A 15953-nucleotide genomic window follows, 5' to 3' on the forward strand; every position below is an offset into this window, starting at 1 on the left:
TTATGCATCAACTTGCAGTATTTAATTCAAGAATTCTCAATAGGTGAGTAGAGCAAGGTAGTAATTTATATTAATTTATCCACACAGTATTATTCGCATTTCATTTCTGTAGGGAATCGTCAGGCCTGATCAAACTCGGAAAAATTTATATAGCTTAATTGCTATAAATCATAAATTACTATAAGTGCTTGTGTATGATGTGCGTGTGTGTAATTCAGTATTATAGGAGAAATAACAAGTGTTCAATTACTTAGCACACACACACACACACACACACACACACACACACACACATATATATATATATATATATATATATATATATATATATATATATATATAATGCCATATCATATCGGTTGATGAATCGGCCACATTTGATATCTTTAATCGTACCGATATGTAAGCCGATGTCTTAATATATTTTTTTAATTGAATTGTGTGTGTTTATATCTTAAAATGAATATTTTATTTCTGCCTCTTAATAGCTGTCTGTCGAGAGGTAGTAACACTAACAATTACAGCAACAAAAAGCTGTTATGCCCATTCCCAACATTCACAGTAACTAATCAGACTGTTTGATCTGACAGTTGGTCTGGACTCCTTGAGTATGACTCCTTTGTGTGACGTTGCTAGCAACAGCTGATACACAAGTTGCAAGAAAGTGAGTATTCTAAGCACGTTTTTCGTCCAAGGATTTTATCGCACTCCTCCAGTTCCTATTATCTATTTTATCTTGTATTTGTGTGTGCGTGTGTGTCTGCGTGTATGTGTGCGCAGCGTTTTTTTAACTGTCAAATTTTATTTTTAACGAATACGTTGAGTTCAGTTGATTTTCATATGATAATATCAGCAGATGCGTCTTGTTTTTTTTTCAAGACGACGAAAAATTAAAATTAATAATACATAAGCGAAAATAACAATGCGTTGAGGTGTAGATATCAATACTTTACAGTGGTTCAAGGTCATATTTAGAAGCACTCGATTAAAATATGCCATAGTTTCATTTATATCGGATACTCCTTCCGAGGGTAGGGTTATTGATATGGTGGTACAAAATGAAAGTAATAATACTTATATGCGCGAGGTGTCTAGTGCTTGTCTGGCGCCGACAATTTTTTTCATCGTCGCCGTTTCATTGTCGCCGTTTCGTCTAGTGACCGCTGATCGTTTTTGTCCTTCCAACTTTCAACGAATAAAACTTTTCTTTCGTGAAAGACACAAAGGAGACGTTCGGTGAGTTTTCTTCAGGTTTTATTTTAAGAGAATAGATTTAAGAGGGAGAGAGAGAGAGAGAGAGAGAGAGAGAGAGAGAGAGAGAGAGACTAAATAACATTATTTTCTAACATAACGTTCTAACTTAATAAATGAGTGACGCAGATGGACAGACATCGAAGTAACATTCACCTAAGATTATTCCACATAATGGTTGTGCCTCGATCGCATAGCTTCTCGATAGAGATTAATGTGAAAACCTTAGTTTTTTCTCCGCGGAAACGTGATGTCATTTATCAATCGCCATCGTTTTACTGTTTTGTCGGCGGCGTTTGACCCCGACTTGTTTTGTCACCCATCTTTCATTTAACTCTGGAAATGGTTTTACAGATATGGGTTATCATGACATTTACTTAATGAAACCATTGTTAAAATTCACACTAGTTAACGCAATCGCTACTGACGTAGATTCCCTAATAGGTAACAATTAAATCCCTTTCTGGTTTGAGATGCATATCAATACAACCCTACCGTATATGAACGGACCTCAGATAGAGGAAGAAACGAGAAAAATTATTTGCGCAGGGGGATTCACTCATTTGTTCCGTCTCTTCAAACAAATAATGAAACAAAACTGGATTAATAAACCAATGACAAGCAGCAGTACAGGAAATAAGAATCTACAGAAAATTATCGAGAAAATCCGATCTTCTCTAATAAAAAGGTTTTTGTTTCAAACCAAATTCACGTTCTCTTCTTTGTTTCGACTGGAAACACAGCTGCAAAACATCAACCGTCATCGACAAACCGTTGTCAACCAACAAGAAGTTGTCCCTCTTTGACTTCAACGGGCAGGTGACTCAATCTTGGCTGAACGGCCTGGTGTCCAACTGAAATGATACTATGTCAATGTATGTTATTGTATATATTTTTAAACATTAAATTATTTTAGCCTAAATCGCCTTTATTATACGTTGTCAGCATTCTGCTATGGCAATTTTTCACTCTCTCCCAACTGTACACAGAATACATCATTTGTGAATATAAATAAAAAAAGGACAATAAAAAGTGAAATTATTTTATCTTTTTATTTTATCTGCTTTGAACAAAAATGATTTTTTTTTTTTTTTTTATTACATTTTCACCCCAAACAAGGCAAATTGCCACTTTGGTGTAGGGGGCTACTATCAGGGGCAACAACTACTGGGGTACTATGTAGGGATTTGGGCAGCAAGGTGTCGGTTCACGTTACACTTGAACTTCTGCACGTCAGTACTGTTGGGGAAGCAGGGACCTGGAATGGAATTCCAGAGTCTTGCGGTTCTGGGGAAGAAACTATTGGAGTAAAAAGATCTTTTACATCTAGGGACCTCTACAGTGTGGGGGTGGGATCTAGTAGCCTGTCGGGTTTGTCGAGGGTGCTCGCGTCGTGGGGGCACAAGTGATTGCAGTTCATCAGAGCATTCACCACTAAAATACTTGTAGAAAAGGCAGAGGGATGCAACATTTCGTCGATGGGACAGAGGCTGAAGCTTAGATGCCAGTTCAGGGCCTATCAGGTTTGCGACTCTCTTTTGAACCTTGTCAAGGAGCGAGAGACTAGTAGCAGATGCACCAGCCCAGATGTGACAGCAATACTCCATACATGGGCGAATGGTGGCCTTATAGAGGTACAGGATACTTTCGGGTGTTAGTAGTTTTCTAGCACGGTAGAGAGAGCCTACCTTTCTTGCAGCGGCCCTGGCAATGCCTTCAATGTAATTGTTCCAACTCATGTTTCCTGTGAACGTTAGGCCAAGGAGTTTGAAAGATGGACTCTCAGATAAAGAGTCGTTGGCCATTGCTATGGGTGGTAGAGAGGGTTTCTTGTAATTATTGAATGAAACTAGTTTAGTCTTGGCAGCATTGAACGCGACCAACCACTTTTGTCCCCATTCCACTACAGATTGGAGGTCTTCCTCTAGTGTTTCTGCCATTTCTTTAGAAATGTGTTCATTCGTCTTCCTGTCGTGTCTGCCATAGAGTGTAGTGTCATCAGCATATATACCCATCTCAGAGGCAATGTTGTCGGGGAGGTCATTTATGAATATCAGGAACAATAGAGGTCCAAGGATAGAACCCTGGGGCACTCCCGCATTTATATCATATTGTTTAGATGTGCGACCGTCGAGGACTACCTGGATTTTTCTCTTATCTAAGAAGGATTTAATTATGTTAAGTATTCTACCAGTGATACCGTATGATCTGATTTTACTGAGGAGACCCTCATGCCATACCCTGTCAAAAGCCTTAGATATATCTAGAGCTACCGCTATGCCTTCCCCCGCTTTGTCCAGTGATTGGTATATACGTTCAGAGATCACGGTGAGGATGTCTGCTGTGGAACGGGCTTGTCTAAATCCATATTGTTTGTCAGTCAGTAGTTTAGCATCTGTAAGATGATGGACTAGAGCATGGTTAATTATGGTCTCAAATATTTTGGCAAAAAGTGGGAGGAGGCTAATGGGGCGATAATTTGATGGGTCTGTCCTTTCGCCAGAATTCTTGAATACTGGTACAACAGAAGCAGTTTTCCAACAGCCCGGAAAGCAAGCTTCATTAAGACATTTGTTGTAGAGTTTGGAGAGAACTGGAGCTACTTCGGCTGAGCACTTTTTTAATAGCACAGCTGGGATAAGATCGGGTCCACATGCTTTTGAGGTGTCAAGGTTTTTTATGATAGCATGCACCTGAGCAGGGGTGGTTTTCAGATCGTCTAGTGTGGCGTCTGTCCGCATAGGAAAGTCAGGTAGGGGGTGGTTGGAAGGGTCCAGTGTGAAGTTTGAGGCAAACCGACTGGCAAGCATGTTAGCCTTGTCGGTTGCTGAGGAGACAACCTCGTGATTGTTGGTTAGTGGGGAAATTGTTGATTGTGATTCATCTGATGTCATTTAAGCTGTGATTGTGATTCATCTGATGTCATTTAAGCTGGTGTTTCCTAGTTACAGAAAAAATAATGAAATTAAAAAAAATCATTCAATCTATCAAACGTTGCCAAATTCAAACAAAGGAACATTCATTTAATTTCATATATACTTCCAAAATTTTAAATTCTAATGACTATATTCATTTAATAAACAAAGCAATAAACAAAAAACAAAAACAGCATCATATCTTTTCAATTCTAACGGCTATGCCTTAATAAAAAAAATTACTCATTCGATGCCATAAACGCTATACATACTTTGAATGCTAATGACTATTTTTTCCGCTAGAAAAAAGAAAAAACATTGATTTCACATTACAAACACAGCAAATATATTTTCAAATATTGTACTTGTATTTATTTCTTTAAATCAAGCCTTTCGAGAAAGTCCTGATAATTTTGGTTGTTCCTTTTTCATTTCTCTCTCTCTCTCTCTCTCTCTCTCTCTCTCCCTCTCTCTCTCTCTGTATATATATATATATATATATATGAGGGAGGATCATTATTCACTGGGAACGGACGCGCATTTTATGCTATCTACAAAAAGTTCAGTTTTATTTACTATGCATGCATCCAATTGTTTCGGCATTTTACTAATAGATTTGTTATATAGGTTTCTGCGTATATGCCCAAGATGAAGATGTTTTTATTTTCATACAAAAATAAAGATGAAAAAAATCGAAAAATAAAAAAGGTATAGTAAAACAAACCCACTGTTATCTTTAATAATGTGTGTTTAACATATATATACCGTATATATATCTATTCGTAAATATTGAGCTGTTCCTTTTTGGCTAGGATCATCCTGAAAGTGTTACCTCTAGTAATATCTATCAGGATTTTCATCGGATTTTAATCTGTTTTATTGCGCTTATATATATATATATATATATATATATATATATATATATATATATATATATATATATATATATATATCATCTGTTTCTCTTTTTCCTATAACGCATTGTCGATGTGTACAATTTGTCGAGATGTGGACGCCTTTAATGTTATAGATCTATATATTTAGATATATTTTTAGAAGAAAAATCAGTTTTCAATAAATTAGCGTGATTGTTTAATTGTCCCCCCCCTCTCTCTCTCTCTCTCTCTCTCTCTCTCTCTCTCTCTCTCTCTCTCTCTCTCTCTCTCTCTCTCTCTCTCTCGCTGTAAGTGTGTCTCTGCCGGCCTACGTTTGTGTGATATTTCGTTTTCTCTTCTTGAGTTAGTGAGTTTCCTGAGTGAGTTTCATTTTCTTATCATAATAATTTAGCTAATTTATTCTCTTTCCGATAACATGAGCTGAGGGTAAAGAAAGGCTAACCAAAAAGAAAATAAATTGTATTTCGAGTTCATCCAAGGCCCAATTGGTAGATTCGGCTCAATTGGGTTCCACTGCTTTATTTAAGGAAAATATGGCCTTTAAATGATTTAGGTGGTTCTCAGAAAGACCATTTCAAATAAATCCAGAAAGTTTTCTGATTGGTCCAAAATATAATGATTTGTTTGTTTTTTATTCAGGATAATGCATGCACAGACGACATGTGCACAAACGGGGTATGGTGGTTTCGATCACCAGTTACGGTTTATGAAGGTTATCCGTTATGGGTTGGAGATCATTGGCTCTTCGAATAATGCGTTCACGACAGGTTTTTGAAGGTTTTACTTTAGGGTATTTTGGAAGGGGTAAAGTATTTTTAGGATGAGCCGGGTTCATAGAAATATATTGAATGAAAAAGAATACGTTTTATCTTCAAAGGTGAGAAAAACGAGAGACATTGGCATACGGTAAATAAATCAAAATAATGAGTTAAGAAGACATCTATTCACAAAAGAGGTATTATATATGTGTTTAAACTGGAAGGTTTACAGTAATAGAAAAACATAGAATATTTTTAGAGTTCTTGTAAAACAAGGATGTTTATTAACTGAGACATTAGAAGAAGTCTGTACCGATTAATAAAGAGCCGTGAGTTTCACGGGTCGGGAAAATCGTATCCCAAACTTCTCTGCTTAATTAAATAAATTATAACTTGTTGAAAGTTGTTTATAAGAGTTAATGTTCACTTAATTTCGTATTATATTAGGAGTTCAGTGGAAAGATTGGAACATTTCACTGAATAAAGTTTATACAGATTGCCAGATGATAATAAGTCAATGAGGTGTGAGTGTGTCTCGGTGTTCGTTAATGTTAGTGTGCGCGTGAGTGAGGAAGAGAGATGTCGCAGAGATTAGCGCACAGAGTGTCATCCAACGACATCGGCCCACAGACTCGGGTCAACTGGGTTCCACTGGTTTATTGAAAGAAAACCTGGCCCTTTTAAAAGATTTGGGTAGCTCCAGAAAGATCCATTTCAAATAAATCCAGGAAGTTTTCTGATTGGTACAAAATATAATAATTTGTTTTTTATTTAGGATAATGTATGCGCAAACTATATGCGTACAGAGTCTTTTATGCATTTTGAATTCGTACGTCGATGTATCAACATCGACGCTACAGCGTTTATGCACTTTGATTTTATATGTCGATGTGTAAACATCAACTGCTACACTAGACCACCCATTGGCCGTTGATTTAGTATTCAATTTATATAATATTAACTATATAATTTCTCAACTTTGACGACCATGTTTTAAAAGAAAGTATTTACGTGAAATTGGACGGCGCTATAAAATGAGCTTTATATTTTGCAAAAGTTGTCATTCATTCTTTATAAAGTCATGTATTTTCAAGTAATTCATAGTCGACGTCACCGATCAAGATCAGAATTTTAGTCATCATCATATCGTAAGAATCCAATGATGGCATTGGTTTCCTCGATAATTTTCTACAAAGAATCCTTTTTAGAAAGATATCGGGTACTCACGGAAGGGACCACAAGATCGTTGCAAAAATCCTAAGTGAAAGCGATTTTTATGACACGAACTGTATTCGGACTTAGTACACCGAGATCATCAGTCTGGGTCGTTCACCACTAAACCACTAGATTCTGATTTCCATATCCCTGATTTATATGAAATATAAGAGTTTTGTAGAGGGTGATTCGAAAGTAACTCCCTATTATTAAGTGCTTTTAATTGATTACTGAAATATAATTCTTGCACGAAATGAATATAAGAAGAAAGCATGAGGTTTTATTTAGAACTAGCATAGATACAAGGGTCGATATGAGGTTCGGCTTGGTCACAACTGCTATACAAAGAATATTGACCAGTTTTTCATTATCATATGTCAACTTTATCGTTACCTCAACAAAAATTTCAAAAATAAAAGAACGAATGAAAATACGAAAATGTAATCACCCCCCACCCCCACCCCGAAAAAAGCAGAAGTACTTGACAAACTCTCTACCAGATATTTCGGCAGAAGGGATACAAAGAGAAGCTATTCTCCGGATATTGAGCACCTTTTATGACTATATTCCAGTTTAAGCGAATTTCTTTTATGCTCCCTCAGTCTAGAAAGATTTATTATTACGGTTTGTTGCAACGAAAACAAACTGTAAATAATTCTGTTTCAAAAATACCAAAGTAGAATTTGTGTTAACCGAAATACACGTTTTATGCTATAATGAGTTTTGATTTATTGTGTTATTAAAAGAAAAAAAAATTAGCAGTTACGATGTCAAAAAAATGCGAAGAAAAAAAACTGGCAAAAAAACGTAAATGAAAGTTTGTTTTTGTTTTTGTTTTAAATAAAGAATCGTAGTTAAATTGGATTGTTTGTTTATTTTAAAATAAAAATCCAATGGACCAAAATGTTAATCGCGAAATCACGGAAATTATTTTATTTGAACTGATTCCAAAAATAATGCTTGAAAGTTTGTGTGAATTATTTTTAGTTTAATTATCCGTCGAAAAAGAAAACAAAAACAAAAAGAAGAAAGTTAGCATCCAAGGGAAATAACTCAAATCGACGTTGGTAAAAATAAATTAAATTAAATATGTTCTCAATATAAATCAAATTTAAATAAACTTAAATAGAAAACTTAAAACAATCCTCTCACTATAAACAATAACTAACACACCGCTATTTAATAAATCGATTTCCTTTAATGTAAATGCAAGTGAGGTCATCTCTCAATCGTCTATTTTACAAGAATCATACTATATATATAGGAATACATGAAGCATTAAAGTAATGGACCTTTTGTATATATTAATCAAATTGGGAACAAACAAACAAATAAACAAAAAAAACAGACAGGAATACGAATTTATATATATAGATTCAATATGGACGCCAGCACTTGATAGTAGCTTTTTAAAGATGCCTGGGAACAGCATCAACTGATTTCAAAAGAAACTTTTGTTGTTGTTTTTACTAATGATTCAAACCATTATCAAGACTAAAAATCTATTTGAAGATTAAAATTAACGAGATGAATAGATTGACAGATGAATGGTTAAGAATACTATGAGGGGATTTCAAACTCCACATAGAACCAACTTAATACAACAAATAACACAGAAAACAGGACCGTTCCCATCATCCAAAATATCGCTCATGGAATGTGAGGGCTGAATAAAATAATTAAAGGCACCCCTACAGATCTCGCTCCCCTCCCCACCGATTTTTACTTTTTGAAGAATTATATTGCAATAATCAATTTCAAATATATGGAGTTACTTTCCAATCACCCTGTATATTTTTACAATAGTATTTGCTTAATTGTAGAATAACATTAAATTTTTGAGATAACATTAATTTTTAGATAACATCCGATCAATTATTAAATTTCGTTTTGACACAATAATTGACCTTATCATTAAACTTTGACCTCAAATCATACATTCCTCACTTTATTGATTTTTATTTAACTCGTATTTATTCATATTTGCTATTTTGTTTCGCTTCCATATTGTTTCGTTTGGTTTTCAATTGCATTTCGAATAAAGTTGTTCATATTTTTGTTGACAATTGTCATTATAAAACATCGGTTCGTTTAACCTCTCCGTTTTTTGCTTTTAAAATCGTGAAATTCCGTTAAAACTGGTTTTATGTATGAAAAGAATGTTAAAAATTCATGTTTCCGTGATAAATGTTTGACTTTTTTTTTTTTTTGTATTTAGTGTCTAATAACAATTTTAGAAAGAGAAATTATTTTTGGTGAAAGAATAAAAAAATAAAATAAAAAAAAAAAACACGATTAACGACCAGCGGTGAAAATATTGAACAAATTGTTTTTTTTTTAACCTTTAAATGTAAATTACAATTTTATTTCTCAACTAAAATGTCATTTCAAATTAATAATCTATTTTATTCAAAATCTGGGAAAAGATCACATTGAAATTGTTGATCATTTTAAACGATCGTTTTTGTTTTTGTATTTTTTTTTATATTATTATTTAAGAATTAAACTTGACGTTTTACATTTTCCTGTATTGAACAATTGCCATTTAGCGTGACTGTTACCAATATTTTTTTAAATTTAAATTTAAATTCTTTGTATTTATTCCTGTTTTCGATCGGTCACTGAGTGCACTGTTTCCTTTTCTATCTATCTATCTATCTATCTATCCTCTTTCTCTCCCTCTCTCTCTCTCTCTCTCTCTCTCTCTCTATATATATATATATATATATATATATATATATATATATATATATATATATATATATATATATATCAGCCTGACCAGTACCAGATGGGTGACCATTTACGAAGGCTAGGCGCTGTATGTACCTTCTCGGAAGGTTGGGCGTGGGGTCAGTAACCCCACCCCGTAAAAAGAACAGTCGCTACAAAATCATCTACAAAATTGTAGATAGCCTATGCCTCTATGGGAAAAATGTATATATATATATATATATATATATATATATATATATATATATATATATATATATATATATATATATATATATATATAATAGGACAACAAGAGAATAAAATGAAGAGACAAAACTATATATAGGTAGATATAGAGTGGATCATTTATTGAATAATGGAATACAGGCAAAATTTGGGGGATAGAAGGGACTCTTTATGCCAGGGCATTTCGAAGCCTAACGCTTCTCATCAGAAGAGTAGAGAAGGTGCTAGGTAGCATGGGATGCGGCGTCTAGCGTAAGATTCATTGGGGATGAAAAAGATTGAGAGGAATTATAGAGTGTAGGGGAAGCTTCTAATGAATTCTAAATAAATAAGAAGAAGCTTATTATATATAGTATGATATATAAGAATATAAATTGTCTTTAACATAGTATTGAGATTAAGGGGTATATGTATTATGGTTGAATAGGGGGTGTATTGCTGTTGTGTGGTGATTTATTTTAACGGTTTATGGGGTGTCTATTTTTTATGGAGCGCGTAATTTTTATTAATATGGTGGGGGAGGGTTATGTAAGGTTGTAAAACTGGAAGGTAATATGTTGCAATATATTTATAAGTTTCTACTGTTATGATATATGGAGTATGATCGTAAGGGGGCGGTTGGAGATTAGGGTGGCAATGACTATGCGAATAACTTGATGTAAGAGGTTAAGTATACATATTAGTGTTAAAATGGGGGAGTAAGGGAACCATAGCTACTTATGAGAATGGTAAAACATACCAAATAATAGTAGAGTAATTATAATAGTACGAAAGATAATAGTAATGACAATTATAATAATAGTAGTAATAATAAGGTTGGACATAAATTAGATGTGAAATTAAATATGAAAAAAAAAATAATATTAAGAAGAATAGGATAAAATAAATAAAATAAAAATAAAGGCAAATTAAAAGTAAACATTAAATTTAAACATTACATAACATCGCCACAACCATTACCAATAATAATAATGTAAGTACTGTTAATATTAAATTATTAGGGGTGCGTAAAAGAAAAGGATACAGACAGGTGGGAGGGGGGTTAAAATAGCAGGAAATAGGGTTTAGGGGTGATTGGACTCGTATAAATAAAGTAAAATATATATAATTTTAGTCCTGAACATTTTTAATAATAAATCTGATCCGAAAATAGTTTGTAGGCAATATGGTTAAATCTAAATAAATATTTTTCTTCAGTTGAGAAAAATAAACTTTCAAATTGAGATTTTAAATATGATAAATTTTAGTTTGAGTGCTTTCGCTTAAGTTACCATTAATATATGAAGAATATAACCTTTCAAATTACGCTTTCAACATGAAATTTTTTAATCTGTTTAACAAAAATAAGGATTTGGTGATACTTTTCGCCCGAAAAGTGTGTTGACTATATTTTATCTTAATTGTTTAACCATTGCATTAATTTATCTAAATTTAGCATTATTAATTAGTTATTTGACCATTATTTCTTTTAATTGTTTCACATTCGCATTAATTAAGCTAAATTTGACTTAATTCGTTATTGGACCATGATTTTTTTTAATTGTTTAACAACTGCATAAATTAGGTTAAATTTGACTTAATTAGTTATTTAATCATAATTTATTTTAATTGTTTCCTATTTGCATTAAGTTGATTTTAGCTTTATTAATTCATTAATATCGCACCAGCAAAATACCTCCTTATGTCAAACATAGAAGCAACCATCATCAGTTTTAATAAAGCACTCCGAAAGTTAATCTTCCGTTACAACAACGAATGGTTATTATAAATTATGAATTGTCATTTTGACTTCGGTCAGATCGGCAATTGAACCAGCTGTGTCGTTTGAAACTCAGAGATAAAAAAAAGAGTTTTTAAAATTTCTTGTTGGCGGATATACTTTTCACTCTAGCAGCAGTGGAGACTTCTGAAGTTTTTGACCCTAATTCAATTTCGTTTTTTCTTAGTTAAAAGATGAGACTCACGAAAACGATGTGACTTTTTCTTCGTACTCTGCTGGTGCGACTTACAAGGATAGACTACCCCACGCACACAATATTCTCAATTTCTATGAATTCATATAAATACAACTAAAGAAATGGTCATAAAAGTAACACGAAATACAAAATTAGGCCACCGATTTTAAGTTATCAAATGACGCACTTGTTATTATTATTCGTCCAAGTTATTGTTGCTAAAAAAATGCTCTTTCTGCGTTTTAACAACTTGTATTTGGTTTGGTCTTAAACCAGAACACGAGATTGATTTTTTTAACTACATCCACGTCGACAAAATACCACCAGCGGCGGATAGGATCATTTACACGCGGCACAAAATGGTTCCATTCAGAATGCGAAGGCAAAAATAATACACACACATACATTATATATATATATATATATATATATATATATATATATATATATATATATATTAACTCGTGTTATTCTTATTTTTTCTAGACAAGTCAAAAAGTAATGATTAAGTAATGTTATATGTGTGTGTGTGTGTGTGTGTGTGTGTGTGTGTGTGTGTGTGTGTGTGTGTGTGTGTGTTAGAAGTCTAAGGCAATAAAGAAAAGAAAGAATAAACAGATGGAAATAATCCAACAAAAGGGAATATCAAAACAAGAAATAATATTTGATCCTTATTTCAGAGGAAAACGAGAGAGAGGGAGAGAGAGAAGGGGGTGGGGGACAGAGAGATAAAGAGATAGAGAAACATATAAAAGGCAGAGAAAGATTAATTTGGGATCTTTTCTTTTTGTTTTATATTAAGCTGGCTTTGCAAATTAAGTTTTTCCATAATACAAACAATGTAACCCGAAGTTAATGGATGACTCAACGGGAGACATTTTTATTCTGGTATTATTGTATATGCATCTCAATAAGAGGTCTTGTCCGTCCATTGCTTTCTCATCCTAAAGCTTCATATAGTTATTTTTTAAGCTAATTTACGTATATATATATATATATATATATATATATATATATATATATATATACGTAAAATAATATAAATATATATATATACGTAAAATAATATAAATATATATATATATACGTAAAATAATATATGTATATATATGTGTGTGTGTGTGTGTGTGTGTGTGTGTGTGTGCGTGCGTGCGTGTGTGCGTGCGTGCGTGCGTGCGTGCGTGCGTGCGTGCGTGCGTGTGTGCGTGCGTGCGTGCGTGTGTGTGTGTGTGTGTGTGTGTGTGTGTGTGTGTGTGTGTGTGTGTGTGTGTGTGTGTGTGTGATTCTTAGTTCGTTCGTTATTAGTAGTCTAAATAACCACTGGACGGTTGGCTTCTACATTTTGGTATAATATGTTTACTGTACCCATGCGTGTTTTTATATATCTCTTTTTAATTGTAACATTATACTTAATTTTTCTTTAATAAATAGATGGTTTTCTTTGTACGATGGGCCATTTTTTTTATTTTGGAAAAATTATTTACCACCGCTTGCCGTCACGTGACATCTCACCACTCACCTCTACAGGCTGTGGTGGTGTCGCTTAATGTAAACAAAATATAAATAAAGCATCGTAATTTGTAACAATAAAAAAATAATAATTTTTACAGGAACATTACGAAAAAAGCCCCTTAAGTCCGTATTAATGGATTTGATATAACTCGAAGCAAAATGAATTTCTCGCACTACCAATGTGATTTTTAGCACAAACAAGGTGTTTTCTTTTCTTTTTTTTATTTAATTCAATATCTTAGGACTTTACTAATTATCTTTGAAATAGACCCAGAAAACTAATATTTATCTCTAAAAGAATTTTTACAATGAATTTATTTAACTTCAAAATTTAGCTGAATTGATAAGCTCTCCGTGAAAATATTTTTCATAACTTTTTTTTTCTTTTTTTTTCACGTGTACAAATATTTTTTTCCTTTGGGAAATTAAGTTTAGTCCTTAATATTTCAAATATAATCAAAAAGTTGTTGGAAACCTACAAAAAAATTCGTTTATTTTTGCCCGTACCTAAACAATTAGCAGCAAATCAACCATTGCAAACTGGATCGGATCATCTTTTTACTATTCAGGAAATTAACGATTCAATTAGATTCCTATTTCAGTCACCTAAATTATTTAATGTGAAAGGAGTTTAGGAATTTATATCCAAACCCAAATATTATTTTTACTTAAATAAAAATAACATTAATACACTAAGTTAGGTCAAAAATGCATAGAATGCTCTGCTTTACGGTTGTTGTAAAAATGTACGGTACATTTTTACATTACGTCCAACTCATCGTTCACATTCGACATGTCAACTTATATAGGTTTTCGAGTATGCTGACAAGGTTAGTGGTGTCTACTCTGAAAGCCGTTCTTAACATGGGGAGGTTTGGGGTGTCTATTCCAAGAGACGTTCTTAACATGGGTGGATTGGAGTGTTTATTCGTTGTAAACGTAGCTAACCTATAAATGTCGTCATTTCCAATGTGAACGGTAAGTTGGACTTATATAAAAAAATAATAAAAATATATATCAAACTGAATTTTTTCGCTTAAAAATGGGATTATTTCCCTTTCGTCAATAACTTTTTTTTTCTTTTAAATATTTTGTGTTTTATATATATATAAAGTACAATTGTTGAATGTTATTCTTTTGATTATATTCGTTTGGGGGGGCACAATTTAAAAAAAAAAAAGATTAAAACGGAGCGAAATTTAAGTTTCCGTTCCATTTTTACAACAACGGTACCAATAAGGGGAATTGATTCACTAGGATTTGTATTAGAAGCTGAGCACTAGGTGTATCAGAATTTTGGGGGAATTGTTGGCAGATTTGCCGTTTAGTCGTACAAATAGCCTCGAAGCCTATTATCACAAAAAGGGTCGGCACCGGTATATAGAGCTTAATGTAAATAAACGTTTGTTTATATTTACGTGATTATTGAAAATGTAATCCTACTCGTATGATTAAAATTTAATTCAAATTAATCACGTTGTTTAACAAATAAAAAAAAAGAAAGAATGCAAGATGAAGTTTTAAACTTCATCTTTCATTGTTTCTTTTTTGTTTATTTGTTAATCAACGTATTATTTGTATTGTTCAATGTTTAAAATTTTAAATTATAAAATAAAATACATTTAATCATTTTAAAACTTTATCTTTCTTTCATTTATTTTTTATATTTTTTTATTTGTAAAAGAACGTCATCCACATTAATCGCTATATACCGGTGTCGACCCAACGTGTCCCTTTTTGTGATAATAGGCTTCGATTCTATTTATACAACTAAACGGCAAATCTGCCGAATTTTTACACTCCTAACACGAAACTGCGAATAAGATATAAAAAAAACTCGTAATTTCTCTTTTAAAAGTGGGTTGCTTATTTTCTTTATGGAATATACTTCCAAAATAAACTATTAAAGTTGTTCAAAAAAATAATAGAAATATTATTTTTTTTATTTAAAAAAAAAACAGTGTTTACAAAGTGCCGGCGTGCCTTCATGCAGCCATTTTTGTTACGTAATGAAATCAATTGAATTTTACGAGTTAATTTATTTTACAATTTTTAAACTTTAAAAATCTATCAAAATTTTTCTATTGGTTCAATTTTTACGATATTTTAGGGTCAATGTGAAATTTTATGCTCTTTCCAATACACGGAATATAATATTTTAGACAAAAGTTTGTTTTTTAATTCACCCCCACCCCCATTTTGAAATGTCCATTAAAATTTTAATAATTAATTTATGTACCAAAGTTTTATATATCACAAATTGAAGATTAAAGATCAATAAATAATATATTGTACATTAAAACAAAAAAGACGTGTTTGGGGGGGATTTCACTCGACAGAAAAGAATGAAAATATAATAAATCAAAAAATTATGTATTTCTTTGAGAAAAGAAAAGAAACAAAATTCCTCGAGTGTCTTTTTTTTAAGGCAAAATCTTAAAAGTAAAATTTGACTATTTTTAAACTATGGGAACACATATTTCTTCACGG

The 15953-nt window shown here is 32.5% G+C and overlaps 1 long non-coding RNA gene across 2 annotated transcripts in view; it reads left to right on the forward strand.

Annotated features, from left to right (window-relative positions):
• The first annotated feature begins 513 nt into the window (after positions 1 to 513).
• The window catches only part of LOC145257482 (uncharacterized), a 243982-nt gene continuing 228542 nt past the window's right edge, over positions 514 to 15953 (forward strand). For both annotated transcript variants that reach the window (XR_013864019.1, XR_013864018.1), the window contains exon 1: positions 514 to 664. This is a non-coding gene — a long non-coding RNA (uncharacterized LOC145257482). The remainder of the gene's footprint in view (positions 665 to 15953) is intronic.

The sequence above is a fragment of the Euprymna scolopes genome, chromosome 3, assembly GCF_053919585.1.
Source record: "Euprymna scolopes isolate OS-2025 chromosome 3, ASM5391958v1, whole genome shotgun sequence".
In the NCBI taxonomy this organism is placed as follows: Eukaryota; Metazoa; Mollusca; class Cephalopoda; order Sepiida; family Sepiolidae; genus Euprymna; species Euprymna scolopes.